At 39.0% G+C, this 26,496-nt stretch overlaps 1 protein-coding gene across 6 annotated transcripts in view; it reads left to right on the plus strand.

Moving 5' to 3' along the window:
• LIMCH1 (LIM and calponin homology domains 1) overlaps positions 1 to 26,496 on the plus strand; it is a 342,867-nt gene that overhangs the window by 116,983 nt on the left and 199,388 nt on the right. The window lies entirely within an intron of this gene.

The raw sequence follows: 26,496 nt of genomic DNA on the forward strand, positions 1-26,496 counted from the left end.
GAATATTTACGCCGTGGAGATTGGCAAATGCTACACATCAGGGGTCTTCTCCCCTCCCCACCTCATGAGAACCCATTGTTAAGCATTTAGCAGTATACCATTGGTTCTAGGCCATCTCTCAGGGTGACTTGATTATAAGGAGTTTTAAAAATATAACCAAGGAGAGACTTCCCATGTGGTCCAGTGGCTAAGACTCCACACTCCCAATGCAGGGGACCTGGGTTCAATCTCTGGTCAGGGAACTAGATCCCACATGCTGCAACTAAGAGTTCGCATGCTGCAACTAAAGACCCACATGCCGCAACTAAGAGTTCGCATGCTGCAACTAAAGACACGCACGCTGCAACGAAGATCCTGTGTATCGCAACTAAGACCCGATGCAGCCAAATAAATAAATAAATGTTTAAAATATATATATATATATATATATATATATATATATATATATATATATATATATATATATATAAAACCAAGGACCTGTTAGAGCATATCTCGTATTCTAACAATAACGCAGTTAACTTTTTATACCTTTTTCCTTCCTCTCTCTAGACTTTTTGTTATGAGGTTTTTCAAGATGATGCGTGGGCAGAAGGTCCTGTTGTTGGTTTTGTTTTGTTTTTGATTAACATGGATCTCACCTACTAGGTTTATAACAAATAGCCTTCTTGTCTTTTCTTTAATTTACCTGTGGTAGTACAGCATTACACTCTTTCCTTAGGGTTTTTTGTAGCACTCTGAAAACAGGACTTCTTCCTTATTGATGTGGACCATGTTTATGGAGGAAACATTGTGTCAGGAGAAATAAACACAGCATCTGAGTAATGTTCACTCCAGTAGAAACCAAGATGGCGCTGCTTCCTGAGTGGGGGCAGCCGCCACACTGTGGTGTCAGTGAGGCCCAGTTATGAACAGCACTTTAGGGGGCTGGGATTACCACCTGCTGTCTTCATCACAGAACAGCCAAGAGAACAGATTTCCTGCCATCATACATTATTTGTAAGTCTAAAGAACCAGAGGGAGATAAGTAGGGAAATATTTTGTTCTGAAATGCCTAATGGTCTCAAATGAGGCATCTTGTCTTCTTTCCTTCTAGTCCCCTTCAGTCCCCATTAGTGGATATTTATTTTTCATTCCATAGGGGATCAAGTTGTGTGTAAGATTCTTTCAAGTTGTATTCTTTGGATATGTGTAATGATTTTTTAAATACAGAGGCTAAAATCCAGTGACATCACAGAGATTATGATTTCACCTCCACAGTGTTGAGTGAATTGACAGTATATGGGCAGACATTTTGACATTTCTCTGGATTTGGGGGCTTACATTCTTTTTCCACGTTTTGAGGAAGAGGCACATTGAAGAGAGAAGATTGCATAAGGCAGTGGGAAGTCAGATCTTTATTTACAACTCAACTGACACAGGCGTATTTGGGCAGCATAGCCTTCTGGTTGGGAATGTGGGTCGGGAACCAGACTGCCCAGCTTAGAGTCCTGGCTCTGCCACTTACTGTGTGAAATTGGACCAATTACTTCATGGTCTATACTTTCGTTTCTTCATCTGGAAAACAGAGATAATAAGCACACTTCTATCAGGGCCCCTGAGAGCCCATTGAGCACCTTTGTATAAACTCAAAAAGACATCGTAGGGTAGACTCTTTGGGCTTGAGTACAGACAGTGGCTTTATGTGAATTAGGAAAACAGGACTCTTTTGCCAGAAGAATTTGTGTAGTTTGACAAAGAGAGCTCAGGCTGGCTTTTAGCCCCAACTTGTCTCCTCAGCTGGGCACCACTGTTGAGGGCACAACCTGTGCAACCAGCTGCGGTAGCTCTGACAACTGCTCCAGGGAACTGAAGAGTAAGTGAGTCAATTAAGGTTCCATAAAAGATGCTGTTACTATTATCATCAAAACTTGAAGGTGAGAGCCTAGGGTGGAACGGGGTTCAGAGAATCTGTAGATTTGTGCAAAGTTATCTTAGAGGAGTGGAGTGATTTGCTGGAAACCCTTGGTTATTAGAGAACTGTGGCTTGAACCCAGTTGTCTGGACTTTCAGCTTCCTACCAATCCTGACTAGGTGTCTTTAGATAACCATGTGATTCAAACCATTGATAGAAGATGGGGGGAAGGGGCACTGTGGCCATTCCTGACCCCAAGTGTCTGTCTAGAGCCATTCAAATGGTAAAATCTCAGAAGATGATGTGTCCTTTATTTTCCAAAGCCTAGCAGTACATTGGCTCCTTTGATACTCAAATGTTTGTTTTAAAATATACTATGCCTAGAGGAATGGGATAGGGAGGGTGGGAGGGAGGGAGACACAAGAGGGAAGAGAATGGGGATATATGTATATGTATAGCTGATTCACTTTGTTATAAAGCAGAAACTAACACACCATTGTAAAACAATTATACTCCAATAAAGATGTTAAAAATATATATATATATATATATTATGCAGGGCTTCCCTGGTGGCGCAGTGGTTAAGAATCTGCCTGCCAGTGCAGGGGACACAGGTTCGAGCCTTGGTCTGGGAAGATCCCACATGCTGCGGAACAGCAAGCCCGTGCACCACAACTACTGGGCCTGTGCTCTAGAGCCCACAAGCTGCAACTACTGAGCCTGGGTGCCACAACTACTGAAGCCCACGCACCTAGAGCCTGTGCTCCGCAACAAGAAAAGCCACCGCAATGAGAAGCCCACGCACCGCAACGAAGAGTAACCCCCGCTCCCCACAACTAGAGGAGCCTGCACACAACGAAGACCCAATGCAACCAAAAATAAATTAATTAATTAAAATAAATTTAAAAATACATATATCATGCAGTAAGCATGTGTGTATCCCAGTCACCATTTTTAAAATTGAAGTATAGTTGATTTGCAATACTGTGTTAGTTTCCGGTGTACAGCAAAGTGATTCAGTTTTACATATATATATATATATTTTTCTGACTCTTTTCCATTATAGGTTATTACAAGATGTGGAATATAGTTCCCTGTGCTATTCAGTAAATCCTTGTTGTTTATCTATTTTATATATAGTGGTGTGTATCTGTTATCCCATACTCCTAATTTATTCCTCCCCCACCTTTCCCCTTTGGTAAACATAAGTTTGTTTTCTATGTCTGTGAGTCTGTTTCTGTTTTGTAAATAAGTCCATTTGTATTATTTTTTAGCTTCCACATATAAATGTTATCATATAATATTTGTCTTTGTCTATCTGGCTTACTTCACTCAGTATGATAATCTCTAGGTCTATCCATGTTGCCACAAATGGCAATATTTCATTCTTTTTATGGCTGATATTCCATTGTGTGTGTGTGTGTGTGTGTGTGTGTGTGTGTGTGTATCACATCTTCTTTATCTATTCATCTGTTGATGGACACTTGGGTTGCTTCCATGTCTTGGCTACTGTAAATAGTGCTTCTGTGAACATTGGGGTGCATGATGTATCTTTTCAAATTAGAGTTTTTGTCTTTTCTGGATAAATGCCCAGGAGTAGGATTGCTGGATCATATGGTAACTCTATTTTTAGTTTTTTTTAAGGAACCTCCATACTGTTTTTCCATATTGCCAGCCACCATTTTAATAGACCTGAGGAATACTATTAGTTGGAGGTGTATTTCTATTACATTTGACTGAAAAACCTTTTACAAGTAGTATTTTCTCACTACAAAGACTTTTCTGAGTTAAACCAAATGGAAAATGGCTTTTGTTACTATCAGAAAAAAAAAAAAAAAGAGGTTAAACCACTATGGAAGTCAACCTCTATTTCTCCAGTCCTCCCTTTAAAATCTTTTTAATTGTAAAGTATAACACAATTACAGAAAACCACATAAATTCACAAGTTAGTTCATTATTTAAGGTGGACAGTCTTGGAATCACTGTCTCAAGAAGTAGATTCAAATCAAGAAGTAGAATTTTATCACCCTGGAAGCCCGTCCTGGGCTCCCTCCCATTGCTAATTCCTTCCCTCCTTCTAAAAGTCACTGTCTCATTTTATGTTGATCACTTCCTGGCTTTTCTTCCTAGTTGTGTTGCCCAAGTCATACCTACGACTTTTAAAAGGACAGGCTGTTTAAAAGTGATCATCCTGTCTGTATAATGAGCATTTCACCATGTTTTTTCCTTTGGTAATCTAATAACTTGTTTGGGTGAATTCTAGTAGTTTTCTAACTTGACTTTGATGTGTTTTAAAATAGCAAGTACTGGTGAAACACAACAGTTTTGTGGTTACTTTGGATTGTTAGCTAAAAATTATTAGGTTATTAGAATATCAAATGGTGAAATTGATCAGTCCTTCAGACAGTTCTACAACTGTCACAGGACTGTGTGTACTTGGCAGAGCCTCTAGTTCCCATTCTTTGCCCCAAATCAGGAAGCCAAAGGGCTTGACCCCTCTTTCCTTCCCATCCTCAGTACTAACGTCATGTTGATTTGATGACTGGCAAGAACCATTTCTGTGTAGTGAGCAGAAGAGAGAGTGGGTTGAATATAAACGAAATGACTGATAGTGAACCATTGAAAACAAATATGAAAAAGCACTCCTAGTAACAAATGAGGTGGCACCAGACAGGTTTTTGACTTGACTTCTTTCCCTGGACTGCTGAATGACTTGCAGCTGTAGCTTCAGACAACATTTTATTATGAATATTTTGAAACATGAGAGAGAGAGAGAGACAGAGACAGAGACAGAGAGACAGAGAGAGAGGCAGGAAGGAAGGTAGGTTGGTTCAAAGAGGCCATATACCCACCACCTAGTGTCAATAATTGTTAACATTTTCTGTATTTACTTCTGACACAAACACATGCACACATACTCCTGATATCTTTTAAACCTTTTCAAAATAAATTACAGACATCAGACCCCTTTCCCTCTAAATACTTTCCCTCTAAATACCAAGCTATGAGGACATTCTTGTACATAACCACCCTGCCACTGTCACTCTTAATAAAGTGAACTAATGCCCTGATATTATCAAATGACCAGTATATGTTCAGATTTCCTCAATCGTGCCCCAAATATCACCTGTAAATCTGCTTTTAAACTAGTATTTCACTAAGATGCATGCAATGAATTGGTTGTCATGTCCCTTTAAGTCTCTTATTTAAGGTAACAACCCTCCCCTTTTCTTCACGACATTGGCTTTTTGAAGGTCAGTTTTCTTATAAACTGTGTCATGTTTCTGGATTTGCCCAATTGTCTCCTCATGGCCTCACTAAATCCGGACCATGTGTATAGGAGCCTGTCACGTCGTGTGATTTTGTACCCAGCACTCACAAGCCTAGAGCCATCTGGGAAGCAGCAGACCTGCCTCAGCCATACTCACTTTCTCTTGAGCGGTATTTCTGAACAGAAATTGCAGCCGCCTGATCCAGGCACTCCAGCATGGATTTTTTTCTTCTCCTTAGATACGAAGCTCGAGGAAAGAAAGTAATAGCGCTTCCAATCAGTAGTACGTGTCCTATTAGACGGTTTCTACTCATGATTTCCAACCTCTAACAACCTTGTAAAACAGGTTCCTACAACTGTCTTTTAAAGATGATGGAGCAGGCTCAGAGAAACGAAGCCATTTGTCCAGTGTCACGTAGCTCCGAAGTGTCACACCTGAAATTTGGACCCCGATTTGCCTAATTCAGAGGTTTTATAAATCCCTGTGCTGAGGACTAGATGACAGGTCCATACACTGATTTGTCAAATTTAGCCGTGAATTGAAGTATTTATTTAAGGAGCAACATGATACCCAGGTAAAAATCACACTGTGGCGGAAGCCTAGCTCTGCTTCTTGTAGTAGAGACAGCACACGTAGCCCAGAAGCAGTTTACTAGCCCATTTTCTTTCAGGACTCATTCTTCTTCTTTGCTCTCAAATCAATTGCTAATACTTTATGTTGGGTTAAAGCTCATGAGTTGTTTGTCTTTCTCTGCAGCATCTGTTCTGTCTCTTTAGAAGGTAAGAACAGCCTAATTGTGCAAACACACTTACTGCTAAACCCACTCACATGTTCCTGGACTGACCCATTTCCTGTGTCTAGAGCACACAATGGCTAGATCAGAGGATTTCATGCTCCCAGCATGCTTTGGAGCATTTCTTGTATTCTTAATTAGATTTTTTTTAGCAGAGTCTGTCAATCTGTGGCTATAAACAGCGCCTTCTGGGTTTCTGATGACATGATGAAAATATAAATGGATTCTGCAGATTGCATTTTATTATCCTGAACATTAAACACTCAGAGCTAGTGCTGGAGAGGATCATGGTCTGATAATGTTGATTAAATAACCTCAGGCCTGGACTTCTGTGCTGTTTCTTTGCCAACCCAAACTGAATAGAGGTAAGGAGCTATTGTTATTAAAGAGAGTGTATTAACGTAATTGTCATTAGAATATGCGCCTTCAGAGGGCAGTGGGTGGGGCAGTGAAGCCCTGGCCTGGGTGAAGGGAGGTCTGGTTCTGGTCTCATCCTTGCTGATAGCTAGCTTATGACCTTGATCAAGTCACTTAATTCGCAGGACATTATTTTTTCTCATCTGTAAAATGAAGAGGTTGTGTATAAAACTTGGACTTATTCTGGTGTAGTGAGAAGGGACATGGGATTGATCTATAAAAAGATGTCTGGGTCCTGTGTGGGAGATGCTTGTAGAGGGCCAGAGAGGAAGCAGGGTGACCACGAAGGTGGCTGGTGTAGTTTTTTTGCTGAGAGGCGATGGAGGCTTGGACTAGTGTGTAGTGTAGAGACAGAGGGTAAAGGACAGATCTAAAGTACTTTGGAGAGAGGAACATTGCTCTTTTTGATGGTTTGAATGTGTCTGTATGTTCTTGGTGATGGGAGATGGCGGTGCCATTCATTGATATGGAGGAAACCAGAGGTGGAACAGGTTAGATCGGAGGGCAGACGTCACAAATTTTGTTTTGATCTTGTTAAGTGAGAAATATTTATTAGGTACCCAAGTCGAGATGTTGAGTAAGAAATTGGATATTTGATTCCGGACTTCAGGGGAGAAGGGTCAATGCCACATATAAAAATGTGTGAGTTATCCTATGCAAGATGTTTAAAGGCAAGATGTTTAAACTCATAAAACTAAATGAGTTCTCAGTGTGAGGTACTTAAGGACCTGGAACTACCCAGGGAACAGGAGTGTGTGGCTATACAGAGAACAAAGGAAAAGTGAAGAAAGGAGAAAAAGAACCATGTTTTATACCTAGGAAATGAATGAGGTAGAATTACCTAAGGCAACAGAGAAAGGAGTATTTATTGAATGAGGTAGAAGGAAAATCAGGAGTGTCTGGTAGTGGGGAGGCCTAGGAGGCGCAAGCGATCTAAAAAGGAAGGAGTGGTCGGCTATCACGCTGCTGAGACCTTGATTCAGATTAGATGAGACGATGTCTGTTGGTTCAGAGAGTATGGCAAAATTAGAATTTAAGAGGAGAATCAGTAAAGCATGGCATCATTTAAGATCAGGGAGGAAAGATCTGCAAAGAGTATTGGAAAGAGGGAAATTAAGAATGAGATCTGTGGCAATTCTAATATTGTTGCCAATATTGACAATGAAGTTTATTGAGCTCTTACTATGGATTAGGCACTATGGGAAGGGTTTGACATACACTAATTAATTTACTCTTATGCAATTCATTTACTATTGATGCATTTAGAGTAGGTACAATTTATCACTTTGTCAGTAGGGAAGCTGAAGGTTGGTAGAAGTTCATTAATCTGCTTATGATTTAGCTTGTGCTGGTGGGGCTCAGAGTCGAATTTGCAGGTCTCAACTTTTAACCCTTTAAGAATTTTCAGCGAATTAAAAGAGGACAGGTGGCTGAGCTATGATGATAAGAGTAAAGGGTACCCGATACTCGTATATGGGGATTGGACTGTGAAAGGAAGGAGAAGAACAGGATTGTGGTTGAAGGAGCTGGATTCAATGAATTAGGGTTTTTAGGAAAGGAGGGAAATCATTATGCTATCAGCAGAGAGATGAAAGATGCTATGGACCTAGGGGTAAAGTTGAGATAAAGGTAGTACCTGGGGATGGGAAGGGATGGGATTCCGAGCTTTGACAGAGGAAAGAGAAAGTGCATTTCTTTCTTTAGAGCTGACAGGAAAAGATGAAAAGATATGTGTAGATATGGCCTATAAAGGGATGTGGGTGGGGCTAGGGGCAGTGGTTCCAAAGGAAAGTCTGGCCAGATGGTCTTGATCTCACTGTGATTCCAAAAGCAAGGTCATTGGCTATAAAATGTTGGTGGCAGAGTCCACAGGAAGTCATGCTTGGACTATCTCTTTAGAAATGGGGAATTGGTGGGAAATGTGGAGAACGATTGCCAAAGAACCTTTCCCTTGCGCCATCTTCTGGGATATCTCTGTTGTTTCAGGTTCAAGTACAACCCATAGTTCTGACATACAGGTCCTTTATCATGTGGGCTATGCCTACGGTGGCACCTTCTCTCCTACCACTCTCCCCTCCCCATCTGCCTCCCCCTGTTCTCACCCTTAGGACTTTTCCTCTTTGCTCAAATAAACCTTTGTATATGTCTTTGTGTTTGCCTGGGTTCACTACTTCATCTCCTTCCTTTGAGGAATCCTTTCTTTTCCTTCAGGAAACTCAACTCAAATGGACCTCAAATGTCAGCCCCTCAAAGGCTTTCCTTGACTGTCTCAGGCAGAGAGAGTTCATTTCTTTGCTCAGATGCTGCACAGAATCATGTGTCTGTAGGAATGTGAACTCTGCAGTCTTACTACCTGAGGTTAAATCTTGGCTCCTCTATTTACTAGTTTTGTGTCCTTGAGCAAGGACTTAACCTCTCTGCGTCTAGGTTTCTTTGACTTTAAAATGGAAATAATAATAATCAGACCCACCACATAGGGCTGTTATGAGGATTAAATAAATTCAAATGTGGCAAACATTTAGAACAGAGAAAGCATAAGGAAATTGCTCTATGAATGTGCACTATTCAGCTATCTCTTTAGTTGTGCAGTTTGTGTTGATTGCTTGCTCTGTGCTCTTGCCCATAATTCTCTTCCAACACCAACTACTGTTTTGTAATGTTTTATCTTTCCCTCTGGCTCGTGGGTTCTTACTGAGTAGGGTCCAGATCTTGTTATTTTGATCTCACTCACACCTCTTATACTGCCTGGACAGAAGTAGGTATTTGGTAGATGATTATTGGTTGATTGCTAATTCTGACTTAGATGAGTATGACTTGAGATGGTTTGCAAAGGGTTTCCATAGAATTTTTTTAAAATTTAATTTAATTTATTTTTTTATACAGCAGGTCCTTATTAGTCGTTAACTTTATACACATCAGTGTATACATGTCAATCCCAATAGCCCAATTCATCACACCACCCACCCAACACCCCCTCACCCCTGCCACTGCTTTCCCCCCTTGGTGCCCGTATGTTTGTTCTCTACATCTGTGTCTCAATTTCTGCCCTGCAAACCGGTTCACCTGTACCATTTTTCTAGGTTCCACATATATGCGTTAATATACGATATTTGTTTTTCTCTTTCTGACTTACTTCACTCTGTGTGACAGTCTCTAGATCCATTCACATCTCAACAAATGACCCAATTTTGTTCCTTTTTATGGCTGAGTAATATTCCATTCTATGTATGTACCACATCTTCTTTACCCATTTGTCTGTCGATGGGCATTTAGGTTGCTTCCATGACCTGGCTATTGTAAATAGTGCTGCAATGAACATTGAGGTGCATGTGTCTTTTTGAATTATGGTTTTCTCTGGATATATGCCCAGTATTGGGATTGCTGGGTCATAAGGTAATTCTGTTTTTAGTTTTTAAAAGAAACTCCATACTGATCTCCGTAGTGTCTGTATCAACTTACATTCAACCAACAGTGCAAGAGGGTTCCCTTTTCTCCACACCCTCTCCAGCATTTGTTGTTTGCAGATTTTCTGATGATGCCCATTCTAACTGGTGTGAGGTGATACCTCATTGTAGTTTTGATTTGCATTTCTCTAATAATTAGTGATGTTGAACACCTTTTTGTGTGCTTCTTGGCCATCTGTATGTCTTCTTTGGAGAAATGTCTATTTAGGTCTTCTGCCCAGTTTTGGATTGGGTTGTTTGTTTTTTTAATATTGAGCTGCATGAGCTATTTATATATTTTGGAGATTAATCCTTTGTCCGTTGATTTGTTTGCAAATATTTTCTCCCATTCTGAGGGTTGTCTTTTCATCTTGTTTATGGTTTCCATTGCTGTGCAAAAGCTTCGAAGTTTCATTAGGTCCCATTTGTTTATTTTTCTTTTTATTTCCATTTCTCTAGGAGGTGGATCAAAAAAGATCTTGCTGTGATTTATGTCAAAGTGTGTTCTTCTCATGTTTTCCTCTAAGAGTTTTATAGTGTCCGGTCTTACATTTAGGTCTCTAATCCATTTTGAGTTTATTTTTGTGTATGGTGTTAGGGAGTGTTCTAATTTCATTCTTTTACATGTAGCTGTCCAGTTTTCCCAGCACCACTTACTGAAGAGACTGTCTTTTCTCCATTATATATCCTGGCAGCCTTTGTCATGGATTAGTTGACCATAGGTGCGTGGGTTTATCTCTGGGCTTTCTATCTTGTTCCATTGATCTATGTTTCTGGTTTTGTGCCAGTACCATATTGTCTTGATTACTGTAGCTTTGTAGTATAGTCTGAAGTCAGGGAGTCTGATTCCTCCAGCTCTGTTTTTTTCCCTCAAGACTGCTTTGGCTATTCGGGGTCTTTTATGTCTCCATACAAATTTTAAGATTTTGGTTCCAGTTCTGTAAAAAATGTCATTGGTAGTTTGATAGGAATTGCATTGAATCTGTAGATTGCTTTGGGTAGGATAGTCATTTTCACAACATTGATTCTTCCAATCCAAGAGCATGGTATATCTCTCCATCTGTTGGTATCATTTTTAATTTCTTTCATCAGTGTCTTGTAGTTTTCTGCATACAGGTCTTTTGTCTCCCTAGGTAGGTTTATTCCTAGGTATTTTATTCTTTTTGTTTCAGTGGTAAATGGGAGTGTTTCCTTAATTTCTCTTTCAGATTTTTCATCATTAGTGTATAGGATTGCAAGAGATTTCTGTGCATTAATTTTGTATCCTGCTACTTTACCAAATTCATTGATTAGCTCTAGTAGTTTTCTGGTGGCATCTTTAGGATTCTCTATGTATAGTATCATGTCATCTGCAAACAGTGACAGTTTTACTTCTTCTTTTCCAATTTGGATTCCTTTTATTTCTTTTTCTTCTCTGACTGCCATGGCTAGGACTTCAAAAACTTGAATAATAGTGGTGAGAGTGGACATTCTTGTCCTGTTGCTGATCTTAGAGGAAACACTTTCAGTTTTTCACCATTGAGAATGATGTTTGCCTTGGGTTTGTCGTATATGACCTTTATTATGTTGAGGTAGGTTCCCTCTATGCCCACTTTCTGGAGAGTTTTTATCATAAATGGGTGTTGAATTTTGTCAAAAGCTTTTTCTGCATTTCTTGACATGATCATATGGTTTTTATTCTTCAATTTGTTAATATGGTTTATCACATTGATTAATTTACATATGTTGAAGAATCCTTGCATCCCTGGGATAAATCCCACTTGATCATGGTGTATGATCCTTTTAATGTGTTGGATTCTGTTTGCTAGTATTTTGATGAGGATTTTTGCATCTACATTCATCAGTGATATTGGTCTGTAATTTTCTTTTTTTGTAATATCTTTGTCTGGTTTTGGTATCAGGGTGATGGTGGCCTCACAGAATGAGTTTGGGAGTGTTCCTTCCTCCGCAATTTTTTGGAAGAGTTTGAGAAAGATGGATGTTAGCTCGTCTCTAAATGTTTGATAGAATTCACCTGTGAAGCCATCTGGTCCTGGACTTTTGTTTGTTGGAAGATTTTTAATCCCAGTTCCAATTTCATTACTTGTGATTGGTCTGTTCATATTTTCTATTTCTTCCATGTTCAGTCTTGGAAGGTTATACCTTTCTAAGGATTTGTCCATTTCTCCCAGGTTGTCCATCTTATTGGCATAGAGTTGCTTGTAGTAGTCTCTTAGGATGCTTTGTATTTCTGCGGTGTCTGTTGTAACTTCTCCTTTTTCATTTCTAATTTTATTGATTTGAGTCCTCTCCCTCTTTTTCTTGATGAGTCTGGCTAATGGTTTATCAACTTTGCTTATCTTCTCAAAGAACCAGCTTTTAGTTTTATTGTTCTTTGCTATTGTTATCTTTGTTTCTCTTTCGTTTATTTCTCCTCTGATCTTCATGATTTCTTTCCTTCTGCTAACTTTGGGTTTTGTTTGTTCTTCTTTCTCTAGTTCCTTTAGGTGTAAGGTTAGATTGTTTATTTGAGATTTTTCTTGTTTCTTGAGGTAGGCTTGTATAGCTATTAACTTCCCTCTTAGAACTGCTTTTGCTGCATCCCATAGGTTTTGGATCGTCGTGTTTTCATTGTCATTTGTCTCTAGGTATTTTTTGATTTCCTCTTAGATTTCTTCAGTGATCTCTTGGTTATTTAGTAATGTATTGTTTAGCCTCCATGTGTTTGTGTTTTTTACGTTTTTTTCCCCTGTAATTCATCTCTAATTTCATAGCATTGTGGTCAGAAAAGATGCTTGATATGATTTCGATTTTCTTAAATTTACTGTGGCTTTATTTGTGACCCAAGATGTGATCTATCCTGGAGAATGTTCTGTGTGCACTTGAGAAGAAAGTGTAATCTGCTGTTTCTGGATGGAATTTCCTATAAATATCAATTAAATCTATCTGGTCTATTGTGTCATTTAAAGCTTCTGTTTCCTTATTTATTTTCACTTTGGCTGATCTGTCCATTGGTGTAAGTGAGGTGTTAAAGTCCCCCACTATTATTGTGTTAGTGTCGATTTCCTCTTTTAGAGCTGTTAGCAGTTGCCTTATGTATTGAGGTGCTCCTATGTTGGGTGCATATATATTTACAATTGTTATATCTTCTTCTTGGATTGATCCCTTGATCATGATGTAGTGTCCTTCCTTGCCTCTTGTAACATTCTTTATTTTAAAGTCTATTTTATCTGATATGAGTATTGCTACTCCAGCTTTCTTTTGATTTCCATTTGCATGGAATATCTTTTTCCATCCTCTCACTTTCAGTCTGTATGTGTCCCTAGGTCTGAAGTGGGTCTCTTGTAGACAGCATATATATGGGTCTTGTTTCTGTATCCATTCAGCAAGCCTGTGGGTTTTGGTTGGAGCATTTAATCCATTCACGTTTAAGATAATTATTGATATGTATGTTCCTATGACCATTTTCTTAAGTGTTTTGGGTTTGTTTTTGTAGGTCCTTTTCTTCTCTTGTGTTTCCCACTTAGAGAAGTTCCTTTAGCATTTGTTGTAGAGCTGGTTTGGTGGTGCTGAATTCTCTTAGCTTTTGCTTGTCTGTAAAGCTTTTGATTTCTCCATTGAATCTGAATGAGATCCTTGCTGGGTAGAGTAATCTTGGCTGTAGGTTCTTCCCTTTCATCACTTTAAGTATATCATGCCACTCCCTTCTGGCTTGTAGAGTTTCTGCTGAGAAATCAGCTGTTAACTTTATGGGAGTTCCCTTGTATGTTATTTGTCATTTTTCCCTTGCTGCTTTCAATTATTTTTCTTTGTGTTTAATTTTTGCCAGTTTGATTACTATGTGTCTCGGCGTGTTTCTCCTTGGGTGTATCCTGTATGGGACTCACTGTGCTTCCTGGACTTGGGTGGCTATTTCCTTTCCCATGTTAGGGAAGTTTTCGACTGTAATCTCTTCAAAGATTTTCTTGGGTCCTTTCTCTCTCTCTTCTCCTTCTGGGACCCCTGTAATGCGAATGTTGTTGCGTTTAATGTTGTCCCAGAGGTCTCTTAGGCTGTCTTCATTTCTTTTCATTCTTTTTTTTTTATTCTGTTCCGCAGCAGTGAATTCCACCATTCTGTCGTCCCGGTCACTTATCCCTTCTTCTGCCTCAGTTATTCTGCTATTGATTCCTTCTAGTGTAGTTTTCATTTTAGTTAGTGTATTGTTCATCTCTGTTTGTTTGCTCTTTAATTCTTCTAGGTCTTTGTAAAACATTTCTTGCATCTTCTCGATCTTTGCCACCATTCTTTTTCCGAGGTCCTGGATCATCTTCACTATCATTATTCTGAATTCTTTTTCTGAAGGTTGCCTATCTCCACTTCATTTAGTTGTTTTACTGGGGTTTTATCTTGTTCCTTCATCTGGTACCTAGCCCTCTACCTTTTCATCTTGTCTGTCTTTCTGTGAATGTGGTTTTTGTTTCATAGGCTGCAGGATTGTAGTTCTTCTTGCTTCTGCTGTCTGCCCTCTGGTGTATTTGTTTTTTTAAACTATTATCCTTTATGCCTGCACAGTCCAAAGCCCATCTCTGGACCCAGGTTGGCGTTGTAACAGCCTGTGCTGGCAATGGATTGGATCCTGTGGCTAATGAGCTGGCAGAAAACCGAGAACACAGCTTTCTGGGCCAGTGGGGAAGTTTTGAATGCTGGGAAGTCCAAGATGAAGATGCTAGCTGATTGGTCCCTAGCGAGAGCACCCTTCCTAGCTTGCAGACAGCTGCCTCCTTGCTGTGTTCTTCTCCACAGAATTTTGATTTGATTTTTCTAGCAGCCCTATTAAGGAGACAGCAATAGCAGTGGGTTTATTTATCAATAAATGTGAAAAATAAGAGCAATTCTCTTTTGCTTTATTTTACAATTTAGATTTAAAAAGAAATACTCTTTCTGTTAAATAAGTCAAATATTATCAGAAGAGAAGTGAGCATAATGAACTACAAATAATTTTCTCTGGTGAATTAAAGAGGTGTGATTTTCATTGACTGTTGGTAGGAGGAAATCAAACCTTCTGAAAAGTGTACCTGTTTTTGTACAACAATTTAGGGAAAATGTCCATGTCTTTCAAAGTTTAAGTCAAAATATAGTAAATTTTGTATTTTTTCTATTTCTTGAATGCAGGGACCATTATTTTGCCAGCCAATAGAATTGCTTCTTAAGATCATTATAATAGGATTTCCAACATTTATTTTTTTATTTTTTAAAATTATAACTTAAAAAAATTTTACTTATTTATTTATTTATTTTGGCTGTGCCGGGTCTTAGTTGTGGCATGCAGGATCTTCATTGTGGCATGTGGGATCTTTCGTTGTGGCATGCAGACTTCCTAGTTGCGGCCTGCATGTGTGATCTAATTTCCTAACCAGGGATTGAACCCAGGACCCCTCTATTGGGAGCACAGAGTCCTACCCACTGGACCACCAGGGAAGTTCCTCCAACATTTATTTAAAATCCCTTTGGACCTGCAGTTTATTAGTAGACTGTAGTTTGTCCACCAGATTGTTTTCAAGAAACAACTGAAGATAAATGAAAATATTTCTGAAATGCAATTTGTATAAATGGTAACGATCAGGCTGAAAGACTGATTCTTGGCAGTCTTTGTTCATGGCACCTACTTAGTAACGATGGTAATAAAGTAATTAACAAAATGAGGCATTAAGACATACAGTGTCAGTGTGTTACATTATAAACACATTGTAAAAACGTTACCATAAAATTGTGTGGTTTTCTTTATTAGACTGTTTTTTTAAAAAGTTCTCCATATTTCAGTTATCTGAGTGTTCTAGAGCAGTGCCATTGACATGGACAAACTCAGAGACATAATTACCTTTTAGTTCTATGGGAAGGAAATCGAGTCCAGATGAGCTTATTACTCAGTAATTACTTGCATAAAATAGTGTGATGACACATCGTGATGTCCTCTTGCTTCTGCTTTTGGTTTGATTGCTAAGGTAGAAGGAAGCTTTTCCTTTAAAACCATCGAGGTTTTGGTAAATTACCTATTTATAGACTATTTTAATCTTACACAGTATGTTCTGCCAACAAATATTTTGGTTAGTAATGAAAGTGAATTAATCCTAAACCATAAAGTAGGAAAAACACTCTGACACTGGACTCTTCTGAAAGGCATATAGGGCATAGTTGGTGACATAATTGCCACCATAAGTACTTCTGAGGATCACCGTGAATGGGGGAGATGTATGCAAGTTCGTTATGTCTACCCTTAAAATCATGGTGGTGCCCAATAGTTTTGTCCATACTCCCCTCGTAGGGTTCTTTTCCTTGTTTGTTTTTATGTTGAATACCTTCAGAGAACTGTAAAAACTTTGGCTTTTACTGTGAGTGAGATGGGGGAGTATTGGGGTGGGTTTGAGTGGAGTACTTGACAGGATTACCCTGGCTGCTGGGTTGAGAATAGATGGAAGGAGGCAAGGGTGGAAGCAGTGAGCCAGTTAGGAGACTCTTATCTAAGGTGTAAGATGGTGATGGCTTGGAGGAAGGTGGTAGAGTGGAGGCCACGAGAAGTGGTTGGATTCTGGCTAAATTCTGAAGGGTGAATCAACAGGATTTGTTGGTGGATGTGACTAGGTATGAAAGAGTGGGGTCAAGTATAACTAAGCTGAACAACTGCAAGGGTAGAGTTGCTAGGACTAGCTGGTCGGATGGGTGAGGACCAGCAAGGTATGCAGAGCAGGATTTGGGGGAATGATAAAGTGCTCTTGACACTTCATGCTGCTCTTCCCCTGTTAGCCCCTGAATGCTTCTGAACCTGGGCTCTCTCCCCACCCACCCTACATCCCAGATCTCCATCACAGATCCTCTTTAAGGCTCTATTAATCTTCCCATCCTATTCTGTGTCCTTGGAGAGTGATCACGAGCTGATGGCTTGGTCAGTGCCTTGTCTGGAAGGTTACTGAGAGTCCTCCATCAGTTGGGGCCCAGGTGGGAAGGTTAGTGAAGAGCTTGGCAGTCACTTTTCATTTCCCCTGCTCATGGTCTGTTGGTAATGGCGATTAATTCTTGGCCGCTGGGTTTTTTTTGTCTTTATAGTAATGGCTTATGCTGTTACGAATCTTTATAGTTAAACTATACAACGTGTGACACTGTAAATACATCATAAAGATGTTGCTAAGAGGGGTCATTGAGACAAGTCATCCAAATTCCTGATTCTAACGGAGGGTGCAACCTTTCTGAGACTGAACTGCTGGCTTAGTTTAGTATGCGAGGTCAGGGCTTTGTAAAATTTACTTTGCATATGAATCACATGGGCTCTTTTTTAAACGCTTGTTCTGATTAAGTAGATCTTGGAGAAGGTGGGAGGACTGAGTCTGTATATCTAACGTTAATTCCAGGTGAAGATGCTGCTGCGGCTGCTGCCGGTGCTGGTCTAAGGACCAGACTGTTCAGTGGCTCAGTCCTTGTTGAATTTCTGGAGTCTATTCAGCTGTTGACCCTCCTAACAAAGGGCCAGGTGCCTCTACACTAAGTAACCTGGGCTTGGAACAACGGATGGCATTTGGATCAGTGGAGAGCCGTTTGAAAGCTATGCTGGGACCTGATGGACACAGAAGAGCGGGGAAGGAGGCAGATGAGGAGGAACAAAGGTGGAAATGAGCACCTTCCTCCAAATGCATGGTGCCTGCTCCCACCTCCACAATTAGGAGTCTAGGAAACTGAATTTAATCAGACTACATCTTGATTAGCAGGCTGACTTTGGACTATTAAATCGAATCTACTTGAAATTTTTTAGTGGCCATGCATCACATGCAAGATAATTTTAAATAGTACATGGGAATTTTAGGTGGTTCATGGGCCACCAATATTATCTTATAATCTTAATAGTTCTGTTACCTTCTATTTATGGTAGGAGCTTAGATATCTGCTTTCCTCCCATCTGTGAGTTTTCTGCATGCAGTGGCCATGTCTCATTTGTGTTTCTATCTCAGCCCTGCTTATCATCTTCGCCCAGTAAATGGAGAGGGGCCTGGCTTAACTTAGCCAGAAATTCTGTAATAAATGTAGCTAAACGAGCTTGGGTTCTCAATGTTAGCACCATCTGCACTAGAATATAATACTTTTAACAAAAATGTAAAGACCTGAAAAAAATGTTTTAAAAGCTTTCTAATCACTTCTCACTGAATGGAGGTTAGTTTTATAGAGAATATTAGTAACGTTTTGAGAATATAAATCAGGACTAATAAATTCATGAAAGAAAATGCTGTGCTGTTCTAAGTCTGTGGTGAAAACTTTAGCTTTATGAAGACTTTCTTTAATTCCTTTCTCAATATTTTATTTTGCGGAAAAAGCTAGATATTTGCAAACTGTAAGGAACTACGTTTTATCTATTTTCTCACCTTTCCTCAGATAAGAATGAGAGGATATTAACAAAGGAATTTTTTGGAGGTGGTATATTGTATTGGCTTGTGGATTGCCTTTCTAGTGGGAGTGGTAATGAGGATGTCTTATAATAGAACTTGAACTCTGGTTTACAAGGAAGAGTTGGGACTGCTTAGTTTCCTTGGGCTGCTCTTAAAAAAAAAAAAAGAAAAAGAAAAAACCTTGTTTGGTTTTTCTGATGGTTAAAGTAATATGTATTAACTGGAGAAAGTTTTAGGAAAAGAGGGAAACTTTAAAAGAAGAAAATAAAGATCACATCTGATTCCCACCATGGTGTTGACATATTTCCCCTGTGTGTATGTCTGTGTCTGTGTGTATATGTGTGTTATCTGTTTTATAATGTCTTTCATTTTAGAATCACGGTAATGCTGCCCTAATAAAATGAACTGGGAAGTATTCTTTCCTCTTCAACTGTCTGGAAGAGTTTGTGTAGATTTGCATTACTTCTTTCTTAAATATTTGCTGTAATTCACCAGGTAAGCCTTCTGGGCCTGGCGTTTTCTTTTGGGAAGGTTATCTATTTCTTTGTTGAGTGAACTATGGACGCTTGTGTCAAAAATTTTATTCAATTCATCTAAGTTGGTGAACTTATTGTCACAGATTTATTTATATTTCTTTGTTATCCTTTTAATGTATGTAGAATCTGTAATGATAGCATGTCATTCCTTGTATTGGTAATTTGTGTCTTTCTTTTTTGGCTAAAAACCAAAGGTTATCAAATTTATTAGCTAAAGGTTTATCAATTTTGTTGATCTCAAATAAAGAGTTTTTTTAACATCGTTATTAGAGTATAAATGCTTTACAATGTTGAATTACTTTCTGCTGTATAACAAAGTGAAACAGCTATATGTATATATATATATCCCCATAGCCCCTCCCTCTTGTGTCTCCCTCCCACCCTCCCTATCCCACCCCTCTAGGTGGTCACAAAGCACCGAGCTGATCTCCCTGTGCTATGTGGCTGCTTCCCACTAGCTATCTATTTTACATTTGGTAGTGTATATATGTCAATGCTACTCTCTCATTTTGTCTCAGTTTACCCTTCTCCCTCCCCGTGTCCTCAAGTCCATTCTCTACATCTGCATCTTTATTCCTGTCCTGCCTCTAGGTTCTTCAGAACAATTTTTTTTTTAGATCCATATATACGTGTTAGCATATGGTATTTGTCTTTCTCTTTCTGACTTACTTCACTCTGTCTGACAGACTCTAGGTCCATCCACCTCACTAAAAATAACTCAATTTCGCTTCTTTTTATGGCTGAGTAATATACCATGTATATATGTGCCACATCTTCTTTATCCGTTTATCAGTAGATTGACACTTAGGTTGCTTCCATGTCCTGGCTATTGTAAATAGTGCTGCAGTGAACATTGTGGTACATGACGTATTTGAATTATGGTTTTCTCAGGGTATATGCTCAGTAGTGGGATTGCTGGGTCATATGGTATTTCTATTTCTAGTTTTTTAAGGAACCTCCATACTGTTCTCCATAGTGGCTGTACCAATTCATATTCCCACCAACAGTGCAAGAGGGTTCCCTTTTCTCCACACCCTCTCCAACATTTATTGTTGGTAGATATTTTGATGATGGCCATTCTGACTGGTGTGAGGTGATACCTCATTGTACTTTTGATTTGCATTTCCCTGCTGATTAGTGATGTTGAGCATCCTTTCATGTATTTGCCAGCAATCTGTGTATCTTCTCTGGAGAAATGTCTGTTTAGATCTCCTGCCCATTTTTGGATTGGGTTGTTTGTTTTTGTGATATTGAGCTGCATGAGCTGCTTATATATCTTGGAGATTAATCCTTTGTCAATTGCTTTGTTTGCAAATATTTTCTCCTTTCTGAGGGTTGTCTTTTCATCTTGTTTATGTTTTCCTTTGCTGTGCAAAAGCTTTGAAGTTTCATTATGTCCCATTTGTTAATTTTTGTTTTTATTTCCACTTCTCTAGGAGGTTGGTCAAAAAGGATCTTGCTGTGATTTATGTCATAGAGTGTTCTGCCTATGTTTTCCTCCAAGAGTTTTATAGTGTCTGGCCTTACATTTAGGTCTTTTATCCATTTGGAGTTTATTTTTGTGTATGGTGTTAGGAAGTGTTCTAATTTTATACTTTCACATGTAGCTGTCCAGTTTTCCCAGCACCACTTATTGAAGAGACTGTCTTTTCTCCAATGTATATTACTGCCTCCTTTATGAAAGATAAGGTGACCATATGTGCATGGGTTATCTCTGGGCTTTCTATCCTGTTCCATTGATCTATATTTCTGTTTTTGTGCCACTACCATACTGTCTTGATTACTGTAGCTTTGTAGTATAGTCTGAAGTCAGGGAGCCTGATTCCTCCAGCTCCGTTTTTCTTTCTCAACATTGCTTTGGCTATTTGGGGTCTTTTGTGTTTCCATACAAATTGTGAAATTTTTTGTTCTAGTTCTATGAAAAATGCCACTGGTAGTTTGATAGGGATTACATTGAATCTGTAGATTGCTTTGGGTAGTATAGTTATTTTCACAATGTTGATTCTTCCAATCCAAGAACATGGTATACCTCTCCATCTGTTTGTATCATCTTTAATTTCTATTTCATCAGTGTCTTATAGTTTTCTGCATACAGGTCTTTTGTCTCCTTAGGTAGGCTTATTCCTAGGTATTTTACTCTTTTTGTTGCAGTGGTAAATGGGAGTGTTTCCTTAATTTCTCTTTCAGATTTTTTATCGTTAGTGTATAGGAATGTAAGAGATTTCTGTGCATTAATTTTGTATCCTGCTACTTTACCAAATTCATTGATTAGCTGTAGTAGTTTTCTGGTAGCATCTTTAGGATTCTCTATGTATAGTATCATGTCATCTGCAAACAGTGACAGTTTTACTTCTTCTTTCCCGGTTTGTATTCCTTTTATTTTTTTTTCTTCTCTGATTGCCATGGCTAAAACTTCCAAAACTATGTTGAAAAATAGCGGTGACAGTGGACAACCTTGTCTTGTTCCTGATCTTAGTGGAAATAGTTTCAGTTTTTCACCACTGAGAATGATGTTGGCTGTGGGTTTGTCATATATGGGCTTTATTATGTTGAGGTAAGTTCCTTCTATGCCTACTTTCTGGAGGGTTTTTATCATAAATGGGTGTTGAATTTTGTCAAAAGCTTTTTCTGCATCTATTGAGATGATCATATGGTTTTTCTCCTTCAATTTGTTAATATGGCTTATCACATTGATTGATTTGCATATATTGAAGAATACTTGCATGCCTGGATAAACCCCAGTTGATCATGGTGTATGATCCTTTTCATGTGCTGTTGGATTCTGTTTGCTAGTATTTTATTTATTTATTTATTTGTATATTTATTTTTGGCTGTGTTGGGTCTTCGTTTCTGTGCGAGGGATTTCTCTAGTTGCGGCGATCGGGGGCCACTCTTCATCGCGGTTCACGGGCCTCTCACTGTCGCAGCCTCTCTTGTTGTGGAGCACAAGCTCCAGACATGCAGACTCAGTAGTTGTGGCTCACGGACCTAGTTGCTCCATGGCATATGGGATCTTTCCAGACCAGGACTCGAACCCGTGTCCCCTGCATTGGCAGGCAGATTTTCAACCACTGCGCCACCAGGGAAGCCCTGTTTGCTAGTATTTTGTTGAGGATTTTTGCATCTCTGTTCATCAGTGATATTGGCCTGTAGTTTTCTTTTTTGGTGACATCTTTGTCTGCTTTTGGTATATGGTGGCCTCATAGAATGAGTTTAGGAGTGTTCCTCCCTCTGCTATACTTTGGAAGAGTTTGAGAAGGTTGGCGTTAGCTCTTCTCTACATATTTGATAGAATTCACCTGTGAAGCCATCTACTCCTGGGCTTTTGTTTGTTGGAAGATTTTTAATCACAGTTTCAATTTCAGTGCTTGTGATTGGTCTGCTTATATTTTCTATTTCTTCATGGTTCTGTCTTGGAAGGTTGTACTTTTCTAAGAATTTGTCCATTTCTTCCAGGTTGTCCATTTTATTGGCATATAGTTGCTCATAGTAATCTCTCATGATCCTTTGTATTTATTCACTGTCAGTTTTTACTTCTTTTTCATTTCTAATTCTGTTGATTTGTGTCTTCTCCCTTTTTTTCTTGAAGAGTCTCGCTAATGGTTTATCAATATTGTTTATCTTCTCAAAGAACCAGCTTTTAGTTTTCTTGATCTTTGCTATTGTTTCCTTCATTTATTTTTCATTTATTTCTGATCTGATCTTTATGATTTCTTTTCTTCTGCTGACTTTGGGGTTTTTTTGTTCTTCTTTCTCTAATTGCTTTAAGTGTATGTTTCGGTTGTTTATTTGAGATTTTTGTTGTTTCTTTTTTTTTTTTGCGGTACGCGGGCCTCTCACTGTTGTGGCCTCTCCCATTGCGGAGCAGAGGCTCCTGACGCACAGGCTCAGCGGCCATGGCTCACGGGCCTAGCCGCTCTGCAGCGTGCGGGATCTTCCCGGACCGGGGCATGAACCCGCATCCCCTGCATCGGAAGGCGGACTCTCAACCACTGCGCCACCAGGGAAGCCCTAGATTTTTCTTGTTTCTTGAGGTAGGATTGTATTGCTGTAAACTTCCCTTTTAGAACTGCTTTTGCTGCATCCCATAGGTTTTGGGTCATCGTGTTTTCATTGTCATTTGTCTCTAGGTATTTTTTTATTTCCTCTTTGTTTCTTCAGTGATCTCTCGGTTATTCAGTAACGTATTGTTTAGCCTCCATGTGTTTGTATTTTATACAGTATTTTTTTCCTGTAATTGAGATTTAGTCTCATAGCGTTGTGGTAGGCAAAGATACTTGATAAGATTTCAATTTTCTTAAATTTACCAAGGCTTGATTTGTGACCCGAGATACGATCTATCCTGGAGAATGTTCCATGAGCACTTCAGAAGAAAGTGTATTCTGTTGTTTTTGGATGGAATGTCCTATAAATATCAATTAAGTCCATCCTGTCTAATGTGTCATTTAAAGCTTATGTTTCCTTATTTATTTCCATTTTGGATGATATGTCCATTGGTGAAAGTGGGGTGTTAAAGTCCCCTACTATGACTGTGTTACTGTTGATTTCCCCTTTTATGGCTGTTAGCATTTGCCTTATGTGTTGAGGTGCTTCTCTTTTGGGTGCATAAATATTCACAATTGCTATATCTTCTTCTTGGTTTGATCCCTTGATCATTATGTAGTGTCCTTCTTTGTCTCTTGTAACATTCTTTATTTTAAAGTCTATTTTATCTGATATGAGAATTGCTACTCCAGCTTTCTTTTGATTTCCATTTGCATGGATTATCTTTTTCCATCTCCTCACTTTCAGTCTGTATGTGTCCCTAGGTCTTAAGTGGGTCTCTTGTAGATAACATATATATGGGTCTTGTTTTTGTATCCATTCAGCCAGTCTGTGTCTTTTGATTGGAGCATTTAATCCATTTACATTTAAGGTAGTTATGGATATGTATGTTCCTATTACCATTTTCTTAATTGTTTTGGGTTTGTTATTGTAGGTCTTTTCCTTCTCTTGTGTTTCCTGCCTAGAGAAGTTCCTTTAGCATTTGTTGTAAAGCTGGTTTGGTGGTGCTGAATTCTCTTAGCTTTTGCTTGTCTGTAAAGGTTTTAATTTCTCTGTTGAATCTGAATGAGATACTTGCTGGGTAGAGTAGTCTTGGTTATAGGTTTTTCCCTTTTGTCACTTTAAATATGTCCTGACACTCCCTTCTGGTTTGCAGAGTTTCTGCTGAAAGATCAGCTGTTAACCTTATGGGGATTCCCTTATATGTTATTTGTTGCTTTTCCCTTGCTGCTTTTAATGTTTTTTCTTTGTATTTAATTTTTGATAGTTTGATTAATATGTGTCTTGGCATGTTTGTCCTTGGATTTATCCTGTATGGGACTCTGTGCTTCCTGGACTTGATTGACTATTTCCTTTCCCATGTTAGGGAAGTTTTCAACTATAATATCTTCAAATATTTTCTCAGACCCTTTCTTTTTCTCTTCTTCTTCTGGGATGCCTATAATTCAAATGTTGGTGCGTTTAATGTTGTCCCAGAGTTCTCTGAGAATGTCCTCGACTCTTTTCATTCTTTTTTCTTTATTCTCCTCTGCAGTAGTTATTTCCACTATTTTATCTTCCAGGTCACTTATCCATTCTTCTGCCTCAGTTATTCTGCTATTGATTCCTTCTACAGAATTTTAAATTTCATTTATTGTGTTGTTCATCATTGTTTATTTGCTGTTTAGTTCTTCTAGGTCCTTGTTAAACATTTCTTGTATTTTCTCCATTCTATTTCCAAGACTTGGATCGTATTTATATAATTACTCTGAATTCTTTTTCAGGTAGACTGAGTATTTCCTTTTCATTTGTTTGGTCTGGTGGGTTTTTACCTTGCTCCTTCATCTGCTGCATTTCTCTGTCTTCTCATTTTGTTTAACTTACGGTGTTTGACGTCTCCTTTTTTGCAGGCTGCAGGTTTGTGGTTCCCATTGTTTTTGATGTCTACCCCCAGTGGGTGAGGTTAGTTCAGTGGCTTGTGAGGGCTTCCTGGTAGAGGGGACTGGTGCCTGTGTTCTGGTAGGTGGGATGTGTCTAGTGGTGTGTTTGGGGGTGTCTGTGAAGTTAGTATGATTTTAGGCAGCCTCTCTGCTAATGGGTAGGGTTGTGTTCTTGCTAGTTTTTTGGCATAGGGTGTTCAGCACTGGAGCTTCCTGGCTGTTGGGTGGAGCTGGGTCTTAGCATTGAGATGGAGATTTCTGGGAGAGCTCTCACTGATTGATATTACTTGGGACCATGAGGTCTCTGGTGATGCAATGTCCTGAACTCAGCTCTCTCATCTCACAGGCTCAGGCCTGACACCAGGCTGGAGCACCAAGACCCTGTCAGGCACACGGCTTACAGGAGTTTTCACATCCCCCTGTAGTCAGAGCCAGGAGCATTCCAGTTGGCTGGCATCTTCCCCCTGGGCCTCAGCGTCCGGGGTCTCTTGCTGACAACTCCACTCTTCCCAGGAACCAGAGGTCAGGTGGGCGCCTGTGGACTCAAGCAGAGCTTCTGGGGCTGGAAGGAAGATCCTACAGCCTTCACTATGAGATCTGTCCCAGGGGCTCCACAGAGACTCCAAGAAACCCTCCCCGGGTCCCCATCAGCTCCTCATCCCTCCAGCAAGGAGCCCTGGGATCCTCTTGACAACAACTATTAACCATGGCTGAGAACTGCAGCAGTTTCTGGTCCTAAATAGCTTTTGATTTTGTTGATTTTTTTTCTCTGTCAGTCTTTGGTTTTCTACTTGATTGATTTCAACTCCTATAAATTCTCCTTTTTTCTGATTAATTTGGGCTTAATATTCTTAAGGTGGGAGCAGAAATCATTGATATGAGATCTTTTTTCTGATATATAGGTGTTTTGTGCCATATATTTCCCCCATATACTGTTTTAGCATCTTTCCATACATTTTTATATTGCCATATTCTTTCTCTACGAAATACATTCTAATTTCTTTTGATTTCTTCTTTGATCAATGGGTTGTTTAGAATTGTATTACTTGGGGTTAGGGATTTTTTTCAGACATTTCTGTTGTTAATCTCTAATTTAATTCCATTGTGGTTAGATAACTTTCTTTTTATGTACTAAATTCTTTTAAGCTTTTGGGGACTAGTTTTCTGACCCAGAAACTGGTCTATTTCAATAAATGTTCATTGTGAACTTAAGAATTATGTTCATTCTGCTGTTGTAGGGTGGAATATTCTAGAAATGTCAATTAAGTCAATTTGGTTGATAGTGTTATTCAAGCCTTCTTTATCCTTATTGATTTTCTATCTGCTTATTCTATCAGTTATCAAAGAGAGATATTAAATCTCTGACTCTAGTTGTGAATTTGTCTATTTCTTCTTGCAGATCTATCTGATTTGGCTTATGTATCTTGAAGCTTTTTTTAAAAAAACAAATTAGGTGTAAAAGTGTTAGAATTATTTACCTGATGACCTAAACCCTTTGTTTTAAGATGACTTTCTCTGTCCCTGGTATTATTCTTTATTGTAGAAGTTAATACAACCACTTTAGCTTTCTTTTGATTAGTGTTAGCACGGTATATCTTATTCTATTCTATTTTTACCTATTCGTATCTTTGTATTTAAAGTGCATTGCTTGTAGGCATCACATAGTTGGGTCTTGTTTTTTAATCCAATCTGATGATCTCTTTAGTTTAATTGGAGATGTTTACACCATTTATGTTTAATGCTCTGATGGACATGGTTAGGTTTAAGTCTATAATATTGCTATTTGCT

This window comes from Stenella coeruleoalba (genome assembly GCF_951394435.1).
Source record: "Stenella coeruleoalba genome assembly, chromosome: 4".
NCBI classification, from domain to species: domain Eukaryota; kingdom Metazoa; phylum Chordata; class Mammalia; order Artiodactyla; family Delphinidae; genus Stenella; species Stenella coeruleoalba.